Source organism: Canis aureus, chromosome 13 (genome assembly GCF_053574225.1).
Source record: "Canis aureus isolate CA01 chromosome 13, VMU_Caureus_v.1.0, whole genome shotgun sequence".
NCBI lineage: Eukaryota > Metazoa > Chordata > Mammalia > Carnivora > Canidae > Canis > Canis aureus.
Genome location: NC_135623.1, coordinates 59,832,371 through 59,848,930, shown reverse-complemented (window position 1 = coordinate 59,848,930; position 16,560 = coordinate 59,832,371). Strand labels below are relative to the sequence as shown.

The 16,560-nt window shown below is 42.7% G+C and overlaps 1 protein-coding gene across 7 annotated transcripts in view; it reads right to left on the bottom strand.

Annotated features, from left to right (window-relative positions):
* The window catches only part of GUCY1A1 (guanylate cyclase 1 soluble subunit alpha 1), a 62,050-nt gene extending 47,816 nt beyond the window's left edge, over positions 1-14,234 (bottom strand). For 3 of the 7 annotated variants that reach the window (XM_077846479.1, XM_077846478.1, XM_077846481.1), the window contains exon 1: positions 13,314-13,622. The gene's annotated coding sequence lies outside the window, so the exon portion shown is untranslated. Of the gene's footprint in view, positions 1-5,992; positions 6,181-12,069; positions 12,127-13,313; positions 13,623-14,194 lie in introns of those variants that run through there. The other 4 variants (XM_077846483.1, XM_077846482.1, XM_077846480.1 and 1 more) reach the window with 4 other exon arrangements.
* Between the last annotated feature and the right edge of the window lie 2,326 nt (positions 14,235-16,560).

The window sequence follows — 16,560 nt, the reverse complement described above, 5'->3', positions numbered from 1 at the left end:
GACTTTAGGAGAGATGAGAGTCATGGCTCTTTTCATCCCAGATGAAGTGGTGGAAGGTTAGAGTCTCCCCCAGGTAGGTATTAAGAAAACTGGGTAAATCTTTATCAAGCTTTTAACTGCTGCAAGATAGATTAGAATCCAGAGATGCCTCACAATTTATATTGACTCAGTCTTCCACACTTGCAACTTAGTATGTATGTGTGGATGTGTAAACAGAGAGTATCCATTGAGAAATGGAAAGCAAAGAAAATGCAACAATTGGAAATCCTAAAAATGAAAAACACAGTGCCACCAATAAAGAATTCCATTTAGTTGACCTAACATCAGAGGAAAGGATCGATGAACTTCAAGTCAGGTTAATAGAAATAACTCCAAGAGAATCACAAAGAGAATAAACAGCAAAGATGTAGAAGGGCACCTGAAATCTATAGAACAATATTGAAAGGTCTAACATACATGTACTTAGAGTCCCAGAAAGAAAAATAAGAGAGAGAGGATACAAGAAGAAGAAATATTTGAAATGTCTGGGAATAGTCCATATTTGACAGTAGCATTAACTCACAGATCCATGAAGTTCAGCAAATCCTCATGTATGATAAACCCAAAGAAAATCACACCTAAGCTTTTTGTTACCAAATTTCTGGAATTCAAAGATAAAAAGAAAAAGAATAGCCAGGGAGTCATGGAAACTAGAAAATAATGAAATTTTAAAAAAAATTAAGGACCGAAGAAACAAATAAATGTTTCCCATAAGTTATATATCCAACAAAATATTCTTCAAGAGTTAGTACATATGAAGAAAAGAGGTGCCTACCCATAACAATCATAACAACTTTAGACTGGTGGAAAATTTAAAGATATTTTGTTTTAATTTAACTGAATTTCTATCATAATTCTTTCAATGACATTAATTATCTCCTGTTTCATGCATTCTATTTGGAAGTTCACAGGTCTTTGAAACCTAACCCCTGAGTTTAAGCTGACTAATGTGTAAGCAAGTATGATATGGATGTATGCAAAATCACTTGCGAACCACAAGAAAAACTTTTATATGGCCAGGAAAGGTGCTAAGACATAGTATTTAAGAGGATGGATGTTGCCTAGCTACGAACACTGGGTCCACCACTGAATGAAGATATGATTCTAAGGCAAAGAACTTTAATGGTCTTGACTCCATTTCCTCATCTATACAATAAGTGATAGACTAGAACATTTCTCAAGGGGCTCAAGAAAGCTTTAATTTTAATTGTTTTAACAATGCCTGGAATATAATATGTGCTTAATAAATGCTGACTCCTAGTTTCTGAAATCAGATATAAAGTCATTCTAGCACCTGTATGCTACATCGCTCATGGCTTGGTTGAACTAAAAGTTGTAATACTCAAAGTGTCATCTGCAATTTCTGGGGGATGCCCCGGGGCCCTTTAAAGGATATGTAACTTCACAATTTTCATAACACTACTGAGCTACGGTGTGCCCTTTCCATTCCCAGTCTCTCAAAGGTATAGACACGACACCTAACAATGTCATCATTTTATCAGCTAATGGGATGTGTGCTTGCATAGAACTTCCTAAGGTCGGAGATTTGTGTAAAAACATATGCATGTTCAGGGATTAATTCAGTTCAGAACTTCTGAGCTTTTCCCAGAAATCATTGGTTTTACTTGCTAGCATCTCTGTACCCCCATCATTGTTCAATAAATGATAATTTTGAAATTCCCCAGTTCTTCTTACACCTCTATGTAAATACAAAAAGCAACTACACTTCGCTGTTTTATTTTGCAGTAGTATTAGTGTATGTTTTCTAAATTGTAAATTTTTACCTAAGCTGCTATTTTAGTAAATTCTAAAATATTTATTCCAATTTAAAGAAAAATTTATTTGTATTTTTCATATATTTAAGGATGTATTCTTGGCTTGAAAAGATGAGACTGGAAGACTTTCTCAGCCTACAGCTGGACCATCTACATCTGCCGTGGTGAACTCGACAGCTTCCCAATACTTGCAAATCTTTCCAGATGAGATTTATGGTGATGATAAATTGTAAAGTGTGTCAATGCTTGTTAGACCCGGCAAAGCTCAGTGAACCAGTATTTTCTAAAGACCATGATGTTACAAAATCATGCATTAATAAAGGATCCATCCATTGATTGAATATAGATTGTAATGGTTTCACGTCCCATATTGCAAGTAACCTTTAAGTTATGATCATGTTCCAAATTTGCAAATTTTTGTATCAACAAAATTTACCATTATCTGAAAACACTATTAAATCACTCCTCCCTTTTCAACTGCATATCAGAGTAAGGCTCGAATATTTTTCATATATTTCTACTAAAACAACCTGAATATGTTAAATTTAAAAAAAATATATTACTTTTGAGGCACCTGGGTGGCTCAGTTGGTTAAGTTTCTGACTCTTGCTTTCCACTCAGGTCATGATCTGCAGGAATGGATCCCTGTGTTGGTCTCACACTCAAGGAAGAACCTGCTTAAGATTCTCTCTCTCCCTATCCTTCTGCCCCTTCCCTCACTTGCATTCTTCCCCTCTCTCTAAAATAAATAAAATCTTTAAAAGAAAGATAAAAATATCACTTTTTATTTCAAACAATTACATAATGATTGTGGGTTCTTTTACCAAATGCATGGGTAGTACTATAAATAATATGCTTTAGGTTTGTATCTCACAAATCATTTGGGTAGTGCCACTTTGCTCTTCCACAGCATTTACCTTAATGTCACACTAATTCTGTATCCACCAATGTATCCTTGTCTCTGATACTGGGCAAGACTATGTATTTCCTTTTCAGAGTCTGTATACTGCTCTAGACCCCGTCACAACATGCTTTTTCCAGGACCTTTCTTTATAATTACTCTACCTAACCTTGCCTTAAAATCTTCCCCCTTTCTTCTACCTGAATTCCTCAATTTATCCATTTAACCAGTCATTCATTCATTCATTTGTTCATACATCCTAGAGATATTTATTAATCACCTATTACCACTTTCTAAGAGATGAGGATTCAGGAACCTAAAACCCAAAAGAAATGAAAACAAACCAGCACTAGACCCTTAGGGAATGCTTCATGTAGGGAATGGGGTGTGGACAGACTCGAAGCACAAAAATTCAGTTAAAGTGTGGTTTCTTACACATCTGATGGGAACACAGGAAATCTGCATCCAAACCTGACATGGTACATTGGCAAAAGCTTCCTCAAAAACAGACTTTAAGCTGCATCTTCTCGAATAAGTAAGAAATCACAAGGCATAGAAAACAAGAAAGGTATTCCAAGGAGCAGAAAAATATGTGCAAAAGACAATGATAGAAACAAAAAAAGAGCCTGGTGATCCATTACAGTAAAGACTATACAGTAAAGACAATATGTCCACAACACAGGAATCCACGTAGGAGCATGATCAAGACCTTGAACTGCAGAGGTAGACAGTAAGGCCAGCAGAACACCCGCTTGAAATTACCAACATTGCATGATCTCTACACCACTTACACTGGTTTTTAGCACATGGCATGCAGCACATTCTTGTATTCATACAATGACCAGTGATTATTTATCAAGGACAGTCAATGTAAAGAAACATAGCCAAACACCATTTTACAGCATGTAAAATAGACTATGACAACATACAGCTATCAATTTCCACTACCTACTGAAACAGTTCCAACACGAAGATAAAAATAATTAAGCCAGTGTTACTCTGGTTTGATTTAGATAGATCATCAAGGCCACAACAGGCTGGTGAGGAAAATGTTCTAACCACCCCCAGTGAAGATAGGGAACAAAAGTATGAAGAAACAACTTTTTTTCAGGCCTTCTTTACTGTGTTTAACCTTCTTCTTCCTGTGTGAGCACCATTGTGTCACCCAACGTACCCTACTTGTATCTACCTTTCCCATTTATGGTCCACACACTAGGTCTTTCAGTTTTCTTTTTCTCTTAACTTTTAAAAGTCTGCAGTCCAGGAAACCATGCTCTTGCCTGAAGGTAGAAGTCAATATAATCAATGTGACTTTTGCTACTGGGCGAACAAGATTATACTACTCTTCTCAGTTAAACAGTTATTCCAGGGCCCGCTAGAGATAAAATCCAAAGGACTGCATCAATCCCCAGGATAGGACCAGTGGGGGGAAAAAAATAAACTTTTGTGGTAGATGGCCTATGATACCTTTCATATATAACCTTCTTGCCCTTGGCTAAGCCATCAGATGAGTTGCAAGTCTAAATCGGGATAAATTCGTATAGCTTCAAAGGGTGGCAAAGAAAGAAAAAATGAAGAAAGATAGCAAATTCACTTAGGCTAATTTGCTAGCTACCCAAGGAACAGATTCTCTCAAGAAATATCACAGCTCTCCTATATTCCACTGCTGATTTTTTTTTTAAGTTTAAGACAGCACAACAAGAGCTTAAGAATTACTCGAAGCCAGTCCCTACAGAAGAGAACCAAAGATAGATGCATGGCGGATTAAATTGTTATTTGGGGTAGAGATGGACAAAGAGGAATGTTAATTACAATCAGTGACTGTGAATATTTTAAAACATTTAAAAAAAGGAATTTTACCCGAAGAATCTTCACTGGGAAAGGGGCCTGTTACTAATCACATTTACAAATGAATGCTAATCCACTGTAAGAATATCTTGTTTTAAATACTGACACATCAAGTATTGACAATGTTAATGTGTTTATCCAAACCTCTTCCATGTTACAGTTGTCATCCTCTACATACTCCACTCTTTGTGTTTTTTTTTTTTTTAAGATTTTATTCATGAGCGACAGAGAGAGAGAGAGAGAGAGAGAGAGGCAGAGACACAGGCAGAGGGAGAAGCAGGCTCCATGCAGGGACCCCGATGTGGGACTTGATCCCCGGGTCTCCAGGATCACGCCCTGGGCCAAAGGCAGGCTCTAAACCGCTGAGCCACCCAGGGATCCCCTCTTTGTGCTATCTTGATTAAACTGTATACTCACAAATATACGACATAAAAGTTTATATGATACCAATGGAACATTGAAATCACTTGCCCCATGTGTTATTAACTTAATTATATAAACCATGGAACATTTAAATACTTATAAAAGAGAGTATCTGAAATTGCAAAATGACTGAAACTTGAGAACAGTACCTCAATATCCTACATATAAAATTAGGCTAGTAAAATAACAAAACTTCTCTAATAAAACACACAGCATTAAAGTTACAGGAACTTCTCAAGCTCACAGAGGGAAGCACCTGATCCACGGTAAGGAGCCAAATCACTCCCTCATTAAATTTAGAAATGCGTATCAAGTTTTGAATAGTTTGAATTGATTTACGAAGGTCTAAGTAAAAGTCACGCATGTGCCGTATCTTGTCCCCAAACTCAAACATCAAGATGGTTCTTCATTACCTAATAAAGCCAAAACTCAGCCTGGCATCCCAGTCCTTTGTAATCCAATCTCACTTTACCTTAAATCTTTTTATAAATATGCCCCATTATAGCCTCATCACTCCAAGCAGGCCCGTATCATAGCACACATTTTTACTGAGTGCTTGGGATCCATGGGACACTTCTATTAGGTGTCAGTGAATGGAATGAGCGCTGGACAGATATGGTACCTCCTGCCACCGAACAGGAGTGTAGTGAATGCTGAAAACAGACAATTGAGCAAGCAATGATAGGGTAATATAAGAATATGACGGGGAAGCACAGGGCATTGAATGGAATCATAACAAAGCACTCAACGCAGACTGGGAAGGCCAGAAGTTTCTGAAAAGGAGAGCCTAGTTTGAGATTTAAATGTTGAGGAGTTATTGGTCTCTCAAAAATTGAGCAAATGGAAAAGAAATGTGGAAATGGAGGGAGAGGTCATAGTATTTTCCACAAAGGAATACTTCAAGGTTGTGCTTGAGAAGACCTGGTGTCACTCCTTCTCCCTCCACAGCCCAGTTCCACATGGGCATGCAAACACATGGACCCACACACGCACCCCCCACGCTTACCCCACTCAGCCGCTTCCTGCTCTGTGCCTTTCCTATCTTCTGCCCAGAACACTCTTCCCACTCTTCTCTATATTTAAATCCTACAGGTCCTGCAAAGTCCCACATCAGTCCTCTTTTAAAATCTCAACGAAGAGTCAGGTCTTCCCCAGAGAGCCTTCAGGATGTCCATCCTGCAAAACTCTCTCCTTTAGGTTCTTCAGCCCTTACTAGAAAGGCACCACTCATGTTAAGCTCATTGTTAAGTGCTGATGTGTGTAATGCTGAGACTATTTCTGGGCTCTGTTATCTCTACACGCAGACTGTAAATTCCCTCGAGTCAGGGACTGTGTCATAAACTTTGCTTGTATGTCACTCGGCGACAAGCATAATCCATAATAAAGCATAATCCATAATAAAGCTTACTGGGAGAAGTACAAAAAGTTGAGCCTCTGAGAAGAGTGCCGTAAAATATAAAACAAGCAGAAGCTTTCAAAAATTACAAATTAAAAAAAAAAGTTCTTTTAATTCTTCTAGTTTATCTTTGAGATAAAGTGGAGACAATGGCATTTATATTGGGTATAGGAACTTGCAGGGGAGGTGACGAAATGCAGATGATGGCACGGGACTGGTCAAGCAGAATTATTCTATTTTTGTTTTGTTTCACATCCGTTCCTCAAGAAAATAATATTCACACTGCCACAAGTAAGACAAAAGTCAAAGTAACAAATTTAAGGCCCAAGGTATAAAATGGTGTTAAATATTCTAAATGAGTTTTAATCCATTCATATAAAGAAACTGCATTACAAAGTACTGGAAGCAATTGTAGATGAAAAAAGGGAATAGTTAAAATCATCTTTTAAAATATTATAATGAAGAGAAGGGTTGATAGAGAACAAAGAGCGTGATGATAGTCATTCCAGGCATGATTCCCAAGAGATTCTTAAAACTATGGTAAGTGAGTATTCAAAAATGTGAGGCGTTACCTATAAGCTAGTGAAGGGTGTCAAGGAGCATATCATTATCTAAAAGTAATAACTTGGTATCTATTCTGCAGAAAGTGGAAATGCATTTTAGCAAGGAATCTGAGCAGTCTGTCACAGTATACCCCTGGGCCACACAAGGGGATGTAAACTCCAAAGAAAGAGAGTTACTTGATGTTATTTATAACCGATTGGACATCCCCAATAAAGAGGACTAGTAATTCGTAGAGTCATGTAAAGCAAGAGGAAGGTGTCTAGGATCATGCCAGACGTCTTTCCAGTTCAGCATTTTACAGTTACTTGGATAAAGATATTAATTGTATCCTAACCAAATTTATTAATGCTGCCAAATCGGGAAGAATGGCTAATCTTTATCAAGGAATCAGAATCCAAAAATACCTTGACCTTCTGGAACAATAGGCTAACTAAAGGTAAAGATTAAATTTAACTGCAGTATTTTTAAAAACCCCAACTTAAGCAGTCAAATGTACAACTGGGGAGAAGCATACCTGCAGAAGAGTATGGATAAAAGGATGCATGATTAAACAGTATAGTGTGGCTGCACAGAAAAGGTGGGGGAAAGCCGGGTTAGATTTTAGGATGATTTACTATACAGTATCCAGAGGAGATAACCAATGGCATCAGTCCACTCATCTATGCTCTATGCAGCACACCTTAAGAAAAACAGGAGTGCATCCAAAAGAGAAATTCCCTCATGATAATGGGACTTCCAAGGCATGCCAATTAAGGATGAGTTGAAGGAACTGGATAGTACCAATAGAGACACAGAGTTGTCATATATAAAAGCATTTTGTATAAGTACCCCAAGAGGTAATAATCAGGGTACGAACATTACAGAGGTAAATAATACCGTTCAATCTAAGAAAAGAATACTTATGCTCAGGATGGGTCAAATAAAGAAACGCCTCCTAAGTTCCAGATGAATCTTGATAAATGGTTTGCCTAAACTGATCTTAATATTCTCTGTGAATATGGAAGTAAGGTCATCTGCTAAGAACGAAAAGAGTAGAGATAATATGGACGGGCTGAAAAACCTGGATAAATCTGGAACAAGGGCTATGGAGAATTTGATATGGAATTATCCAAGAGAGGATAAAATAACTTCCTAGTGCTATTAACCATCTCTTAAGCTGAACTCAGAATGAATCTGATTCTGGTAGGTCTAATGGCAAGAGATCCAAAGTCTAGAGCAGAGCTGACATTGCTGTTCAAGATGAGTGTGGTAAGTAAAGAGAGGAAAAAATGAGAAAATTGAGGGTGGCCAATGAACAATAATGAGAAAGAAGGATGTTGGGTAGTGAGTGGAACTAGCAGAGGGATAAGAGGCTGTGGAAAGAAAGAGTATAAAATTCACAGCGTTTTGTTCTGCTGGGGCAATCCTGAGGGATGAGAAGGCCCAAGTGGGTAAATACCAGCAGATTCCCAAAGGGAGGTCAAGCAGGTTAGGGTCCTGTGACCGCCAAACCCACAGATGTTGAATGAAGCCCTGAACAGTGACAGCTAATGAAAAACCTCCATTATTTTAGATTCCCAAGGAAAGTAGAATGTCCAGGAGGTCAAAAAGCACTGATAACAGGGACAGGGTAACACAAGTGAAGGTTGTAAATTTTAAAAGACAAAGGGAAATTGGACAACGGTGAAAGAAATAACAGTTTACAAGCAGTTCTGAACGGCACATGAGAGAAGAGCACAGCAGTGTCTCTGGGTGATCCAGATCGTAATATTCCATAAAGCATCAGTACAAAACAAATATTTTTTAAAAAATTGTATTCTTGAACAGACCAATTTACAGCATCAAAGCATTAAAAAAACCCATAATTCAATAATTACAAAGACAGCACAATTAACCTTATTAGACACCTACTATGTGCCAGGCACTGTGATTCCAGTGACAACTATCCTGAAACAGATCTGAGTTTAGTAGACAACACAGACAGCTGTACGGGTATTTTTAATGTGATGCCACACAGAGAAAGGAGATATGTAGATAGGTCAGACCTGGAAAATAATTCAAGATTAAGAAGGTCTTGGTTTGTTTTTTTGTTTTTTTGGTCTGCCCAACTTCCTTTCCCCAGGGTGTTCACTCTCAAAGCTATTGTCTTTGGTTGGCTTTTTGCTAATTCCTACTGTGGTGAGTAGGAGGAGATGGTATGTGAGTTAATTAAACTGAGTTGCCTTTGATTTTCTGAAAGGGAGGGTTCATTTTATAAAACAAGCATTAATTGCCAGAAAGCATTTCGGGTGTGATATGAGTCACTACAAGCAGTGAAAATCACATTTTTGTGGCAAGGGGTATCATGCCCCAGAGACCCATAAGTTCCCTTAAGTTTTAAATGGTAATCATTCTTTCTTAGTCTGGGCTGAGGAGGGAGTTTACCTACAGCTCTTCACTCCTTGCAAATAATTCTGTTCATGCTCTAGAGCCCTCATGACTATAGGAAGACAAAACCTGTTGTCCTGAACCCAGGAGAGAGAGAGAAAAAAAAAAAAAATATGAAATAGGTCAGACACTTCTAAACTGTTTGAGAGAAATAAAATAAGCAAATGTGATTCAGGACAGCCAAAATATTATTCTGGCCCCGAGTAAGTCCACTAGTCTATGGACAACCAAATTTGTTCGTATATAGACCTAAAAATTGTCAAAAGCGCTTCCTGTATCGGGTCAAGGTAGAGATACTCAAAAGTATTCCATAGGCACCTAGTAAATACTTACTGAATAAATCCAGATGGTCTAGACACTAAAACTGTAATTATTGATATTTTACAAAGAATAGTATCTCTTTCTACAAATATGCAGAAAAGTAACTAGTAGTATGTAAGACAAGCAGCTTCAGTGAATACCTATAACTAAATGGTATACAAATCAATGCCATAAAAGTTATGTATCACAGCAAAGAAAAACTAAGCAACTTGCTGGCAAATTTGACAAATAGAAAATATTCTGATTAATTTCCTCTAAAAAACGTCCCCATCAGAAACATACATTTTGGTTTATTCAAATACTGCTTTAGCTTTCTACTTCTCTTTACCTGGAGAAATTAATTCTTAAGGCTAATTTGATTTCTAGCTAGAAATTTTGGGGGGTATCAATATTATTATTTAGAAAATCCATATTCTCCCTCTTACAATTTTTATTAATTCTTAGCAAATGTAATCTACAAATGTAAATGCGGGATTTAATTTCCCTGATACGGTTCCTGACAAAATTCAAGGTTATCCAGGCTTAATTTATTAAAAAAAAAAAAAAAGTAATATTAACTGAAGATTTAAGTCTTTTTGTTTGAAAAATATCTAGACAAAAACAGTTGACATTTAGGCACAAGAGTATTTTATTGGCATATTCATAATAGAAATAACTTAATTTTAGTTATGACTCCTTTAGTTTTTAGTGCGATCTTAAAAGTTTTACAAAAGAAATGCCTTAAAATAAGATTGTTTTATAAACCATAGTTATAAGAGATACAAGGAATAAAGTTTTTGAGGTTTACTACTTTTTCCCCCTTCAGTGTTGCCAGATGTAAGTCAAATACATTTACATCTTCTACATTCTTTATTTTTTTTTAATTTTTAATTTTTTTCTTCTATATTCTTTAAATGACAGAAAACTATCTTAGATATATTATACCTGGACATCTAAAAGGAGAGCTTTTAAGGGATTATTTATATCCATATACTTTGAAACACCACCACAAGTATAAGTACTTTATATTTCTATCAGGTTTCAAGTAGAGAAAAATACGATTTTTTTTTTTAATTTTCTGTGTCATGCCAGAAAGAGATCTCACAGTACTAGAAGAAACAGAATATACCTACCTATTCATGACAAATTTTTACTAACTAAAGTTCACCTACCTAAGTTTCCTGATACATTTAAAACCATTCAAGTGGACCTATTTTATAGGAAATGTTTAATTATTGTAACATGAGTTACTCTAGAATCTTGCCTACTATTTTAAGTCTGCAGGCTTTAGGTGGAAAGCCTATTGTTTTGACCAGAAAAATTGTTTTGACCAGAAAAAGTAAAGCTTGAGTATTTTAACTGTGGTTATTCTTCTTTCGGGTCAAACGTCCCTTTGGATAGCTGAGGACTCTGGACCATTGCCCCAAAAATGCAGTGACTCAAATGTTTAAATACAGCATCAGGGGCTTCATGGCCCCTTGCAGCAGATTCACACTCACTTGTCCAGTAACTGAGCAGAACACAGACAATCTCACGCTAAGAGTAATAAAGCTTAGTCAGCTTTTCGACAACTTAAAACCTGCGTTGGAATTTTAGATTTTCATGTTGTGCTATTTTTACTGTCACTGATTTTTAACACTCTTCCTAACACCTGAAGTGACCACTCCCGAGGAGAAAATAGAGCCGTTTTAGGAAGAGTAACAGATTTCCTCCACACTGTGGACTGGGATCTAAAACTCTCCACCACCAAGCGCCTCCCTCAACCCTTGTGTCCCTTACCGGAGGGTGAGCGAGGCCCCAAGACCAGGTCGCCAAGGAGGTGCGCACCCGGGGCCACCGGCGGGGGGCACCGCTCCTGACAAATACTGAAAATACATCTGTGTGTGGCCTGTTGTATTTAAAACTCAGACGGGTTTTCAATAACCAGGTGCCTCTGGCCGGTTACCACTGAGGGAGAGGGTCAGCCTGGCCTCCTTCAACGGTGCAAACTGCACCCGCTGCAGCCAATGCAAATGCAGCCTCGGGGAAGCTGCGTGAGCAGCAGCCAGACGCGCACAGCCTGCGGTCGCGGGGGCACGAGGCCGCGGCGGCCACCGGGGTGACCCCGGACCCCGACACCCTCCCCGGCCTCCCGGGCCCCAGACCCCTCCCCGGGACCCCCCGGCTCCCCGCCCTCCCGGTCTCCCCTGGCCCCCGATCACCGCCCCCGGTCCCCCCGAACCCCCCCGGCATCCCCCCCCCCCCCCGGCATCCCGGGCCCCCCGCATCCCGGCCGCCCCTCTGCACCCCCCCGGTCTCCCCGGACCCCCGGATCCCGGTGCCCCGGCATCCCGGGCAGAAATTCGGCGGCCAGATCAGACCAGGCGCGCACACGCACACGCACACGCACACGCACACGCACACGCGCGCACACTTACTCTTCGCCCCAGCGCCGAGCAGCCCCGCTGGAAGTTAGCTGGCTGCCCCCGCCGCCCCCGCCGCCGCCCCCGCCGCCGCCCCGGCTGTGCGCTCCCTCCCAGCCGAGCGGCTCCCCGCGCACCAGCCCGCGGGGGAAGCGGCCGCAACGCCGCCGCGCGGCCTGGAGCCCCCGCCGCCCCGCCGCCCCGGCCGTGGGAGAGCAGCGCCCCCCCTGCGCCCCGAGGCCCCGGCCGGGGAGAGCAGCCCCCCCCCGAGCACCCCGAGGTCCCGGCCGGGGAGAACAGCCCCACCCCGAGCACCCCGAGGTCCCGGCCGGGGAGAGCAGCCCCACCCCGTGCACCCCGAGGTCCCGGCCGTGGGAGAGCAGCCCCCCCCGCGTGTCGACCCCCCCGCGTGCGCCCCGAGGCCCCGGCGCCCGGGCCGTGGGAGAGCAGCGCCCCCCCCCCCCCCGCGTGCACCCGGAGGCCCCGGCGCCCGGGCCGTGGGAGAGCAACGCCCCCCCGCGTGCGCCCCCCGAGTGCACCCCGAGGCCCCGGCGCCCCGCAGTGGGAGAGCAGCGCCCCCCCGTGCCCCCCCGCGTGCGCCCCGAGGCCCCGGCGCCCGGCAGTGGGAGAGCAGCGCCCCCCCGAGTGCACCCCGAGGCCCCGGCGCCGGGCCGTGAGAGCAGCGCCCCCCGTCGGCGCCCCCCTCGGGCCCCGCGCTCCCCTGCGCCCTGAGTCGGCCCCGGGCGCCGTGTCCTGCGCTCCGCCGTCCCTCCGCGCGTGGGCACCGGGCCGGGCCCCGGGGGCAGAGCAGCCGCAGCGCCGCAGGCCCCGGCGAGGGGAAGGGGACGAGCCCAGGCCGGGCGCCCGGGGACAGGGGCGGCCCCTCGGGGCGCGCAGGATCCGCTCCCTCGCCGGCCTCCCGCACCCCGCGGCGGCGTTTCCGGGCCTGGGGGCGCCCCCGACCCCCCGCTGGGAACGCGGGAGAGCGGGCGCGGGGGACGCGAGGCGGGGGGGGGGGGGGGGCGCACCTGTCGGGCCCCGGCGCCGCGGCACCGCCCCGGGCTCGCTCGCGTCCACGCTCCACAGGCGGCCCCGGCCGCGACGTGCCCAGGGCAGCGGGCTCCCCGCTCGGCTCGCGCGCCCCGAGAGCCGGCGCCCCGGCCCCTCTGCGGCTCCCTCCCCGAGGCCCCCGAGGCCCCGGAGCCCCTCCCCTGCCCTGCACCGAAGGACGGAGAAACAAAGTGGAGACCAGAACGCACCATGGTGAGGTCCCGCGGCTCCGGTCCCGCCGACGCTGGCCGCGCTCCCCGCCCCCGGGCCCCCCGCAGGTGGCGGCGGCCGGCGGCGGCTCCCGCTCTGCTCCTCGGCCTTTTGCCTCCGGTTTGGCGCAGCCCAAGTGTCGGAAAACCGCAAAATCAGCTTCGGAAAATCAGCTCAGGGTTGGAGTCCCACCCACTACGCCCAGACTAGGGCAGGGGACGGAGTCCGGGCCTCCCCAGCCGCCCCGTCGCCAGCCCAGCAGTTACTGTGCGGAGACCGAGACGAAGGGACAGGGACAAAGGAAGAGAAACCAAAAAAAAAAAAAAAAAAAGGGAGGGAACTCAGGGAAAATTTGGCTCACTTAAAAAAAAAAAAAAAAAAAAATCTCCGCTATGCACTGGTCCAGAAAAACTGTCGTTTTCAGTAGTTAAAACCTCCAACATTTCTGCTAAGAAGTTAATACCGCACAGCCGTTTTTTTTGTCCTGGTTTATAGGTTTAAAACCAATCTAAGGCTTTGCAAATGCAATTCTTCGGTTGCAGAGCTTATACCGTCTTCCCAGTAAAGTCCCCACTCTGCTTGGTTCAATGCATTTAATTATATTGGTTATGTGTGTGTGTGTGTGTGTGTGTGTGTGTGTGTGTGAGAGAGAGAGAGAGAGAGTATTCTAGGACAGAAAAATAAGTTCTGATTTTGAGTCAGTTTTCCGATTTTAAAAAAAAACCCATTAGGCTATTTCATTTTGAATTCATAATTAATCCTGATTATTCTGTGACCCTTCTTCAAACCCGGGAACTCTGAAGCCAAGCATTCATGATTATCTGCAGTTCTTGTATTTCTCCCCAACCCAGCATATAATTTGGTCCCATGTTAGACTCACCACATATGCAGAATTTTCTCCCAGTCTTGCCTACTGCGTTCTCCTCTTGACAAACATTGTGCAAATAAGCAAAGGACGGGGTGGGGGTGGGGGTGGGGGTTGGATACATTTAAATGTAAAAAGGTATATTTAAGTGAACTTGGCCTTAGTTATCAGGCAAAAGTTCAGAGCTATACATATGCATTTTTTTTGGTTCCACCTTCTCTGAAACCTTCTCCTCTACTCCCAGTCCATGATAATGTCTTAATCAGGAGGGCTTTTGTCCTCAGAGCTCAAAGAACTTAAGACACAGAATAAAAAATAAAAATACTTACCCAGTGTTGCACTGTGCAGTCAAATTGCAGTAGGTGACTATGTCAGCCTTGTGTGATTGTCTCAAGTGACCTCGAGGAGGAATCAAGAACAGGAAACACTGGAAAACCAGGTGAGTAGAGTCATGCAAGCAATATTTTTAAACAATCAGATATGATAGGAACATAATGTGTTAAGATGACCTAAGGGCCTTTCTTGTGTTTCTGTAGGAAGCAGAAAACCATAATTTTTACAACGTACTATATTTACAACTATATTACATTTTACACCTGTATATATATATATATATATATATATATATATATATATGATGGCAAGTATTTAGGGAAATACTTGTAAGCACATATGTAGGTACTCTTTCCCTTTTGTATCTATAATCCCCTGTAGCTCACAAGCTTCGAAACAGTTCTGTGGAGCAATGTGAAATACTATGTCCCAGTCCTCAGGGAGATCATGAATAAGGCGTTGACTAACCTACCAGGAGGTTGGCCTTCTTTCAGTGGACATCACAATTGAAAGAGGAGAGGATCTCCTACTATTTTTTTTTAAATAAATTCAATGATATGAAAGCTCAGAGGAAGAAGAGATACATTCTGATAGGGGAAATACTTCATAATGGAGCAGCATTAGAGTTAGGCCTTAAAAATGTGGTCATTATGAAAAGATGAAATAGAGGAGATTTTTCTTTGGTTTTGTTTTCAGGCAGAGGGAAATGTGTGAGCAAGGGCATGGCGTTGAGAAGGCATGAAGACCAATATTCAAGAAACAGACTGATGCCATGAATTAGAAATATGAACTAAATGAGAAACAAAGAAAGTCTAGGAAGATAAAGTGGAAAGATTAGTTGGGGCCAAGTGGCCCCATTGGCCTGTCTTCCAGTTGCATGCACTGTAGGCTTATATGAAAACTGTGGTTTTGTTGTGTTTTTTTGTTTGTTTGTTTGTTTGTTTGTTTGTTTACTAGCGTTACTCTCGGTATTCCTTTCATCCTGGAACATGACTTGCTTAACCCATTCCTTTCTGCCTTCACCATCCTCATAGCCCATATCACACCCAAATCCTTCACAAGTACTACATTTAACCTCAGGAATCTCTGCCAGGGGCTACTGGGTAAACTCCCAGCTAAGGAGTGTGTGTAATCTCCTTCTCCCATCCTTTGTGTTGGTCAGGCAATGCGGTATGTGGGCAAAGCAACCAATCTCAGGTACTAGTGATCGTGAAACACGTGTTCTGAAGCACGTGGATGTTTGTTGCACCCTGAAAAAGTGCTAAGAGTTCCTGATGTTAGGGAAGTAATCTTTGCAGCCTAAGTGGGATTCAGTAAAATTACTGTTGAGTGGATTAATGAGTAGATGAGTATTTCGTCATCTGCTGGATCCATATCCTGTCTTATAGATAATGTGTATGTTAAAACCTACTTGCCTCCACTTTATTGAGAACAGGAAAGTTGTCATGACAACTCAATAAAAATGTTAACATGGACTAGTATTTGGTTTAAGGCGATCCTTGGTGATCTTGTCAACTTTGGCAGAAAAGCTTAAATTTTTCTTCTCAAAATGCTTGTCTTCTTCTGCGTCTACAACTGGCAATAGCACAAAAGCATTCAAATGTGTATTCTTCTCACGTTCAGAAATGACAATGGCAACCAGAGAAGTGATCTGACTCTTAGCTACTCAGAGTGTGGTCCGCTTATCAGCAGGATCATCGTGACCTGTCTTCCTGCTGGAAATAAAGAGTTATGAACCTCACTCCAAACCTACACAATCAGAATATTCCTTTAATTAAATCTTCAGTTGGTTCCTAGGTATGTTAAAGTTTGAGAAGCCCTGATCTAATATCAATGCATTAAGTATACTAGATGTGGAAACGGGTTGTATGAATCTGTCTAAACCTAGGGATTTTTAGAACCAGCATATCCTTTTTTTTTTTTCTGTGATATTACCACCAAATCAGTTTATATAAAGTCATGGGACTAACTGATTCATTTCTCCTGGCTTCTTGGTCTAGTTCATAAACCAAACATGAATTCATAAACCGAAGGAAATGGAGAGAGAA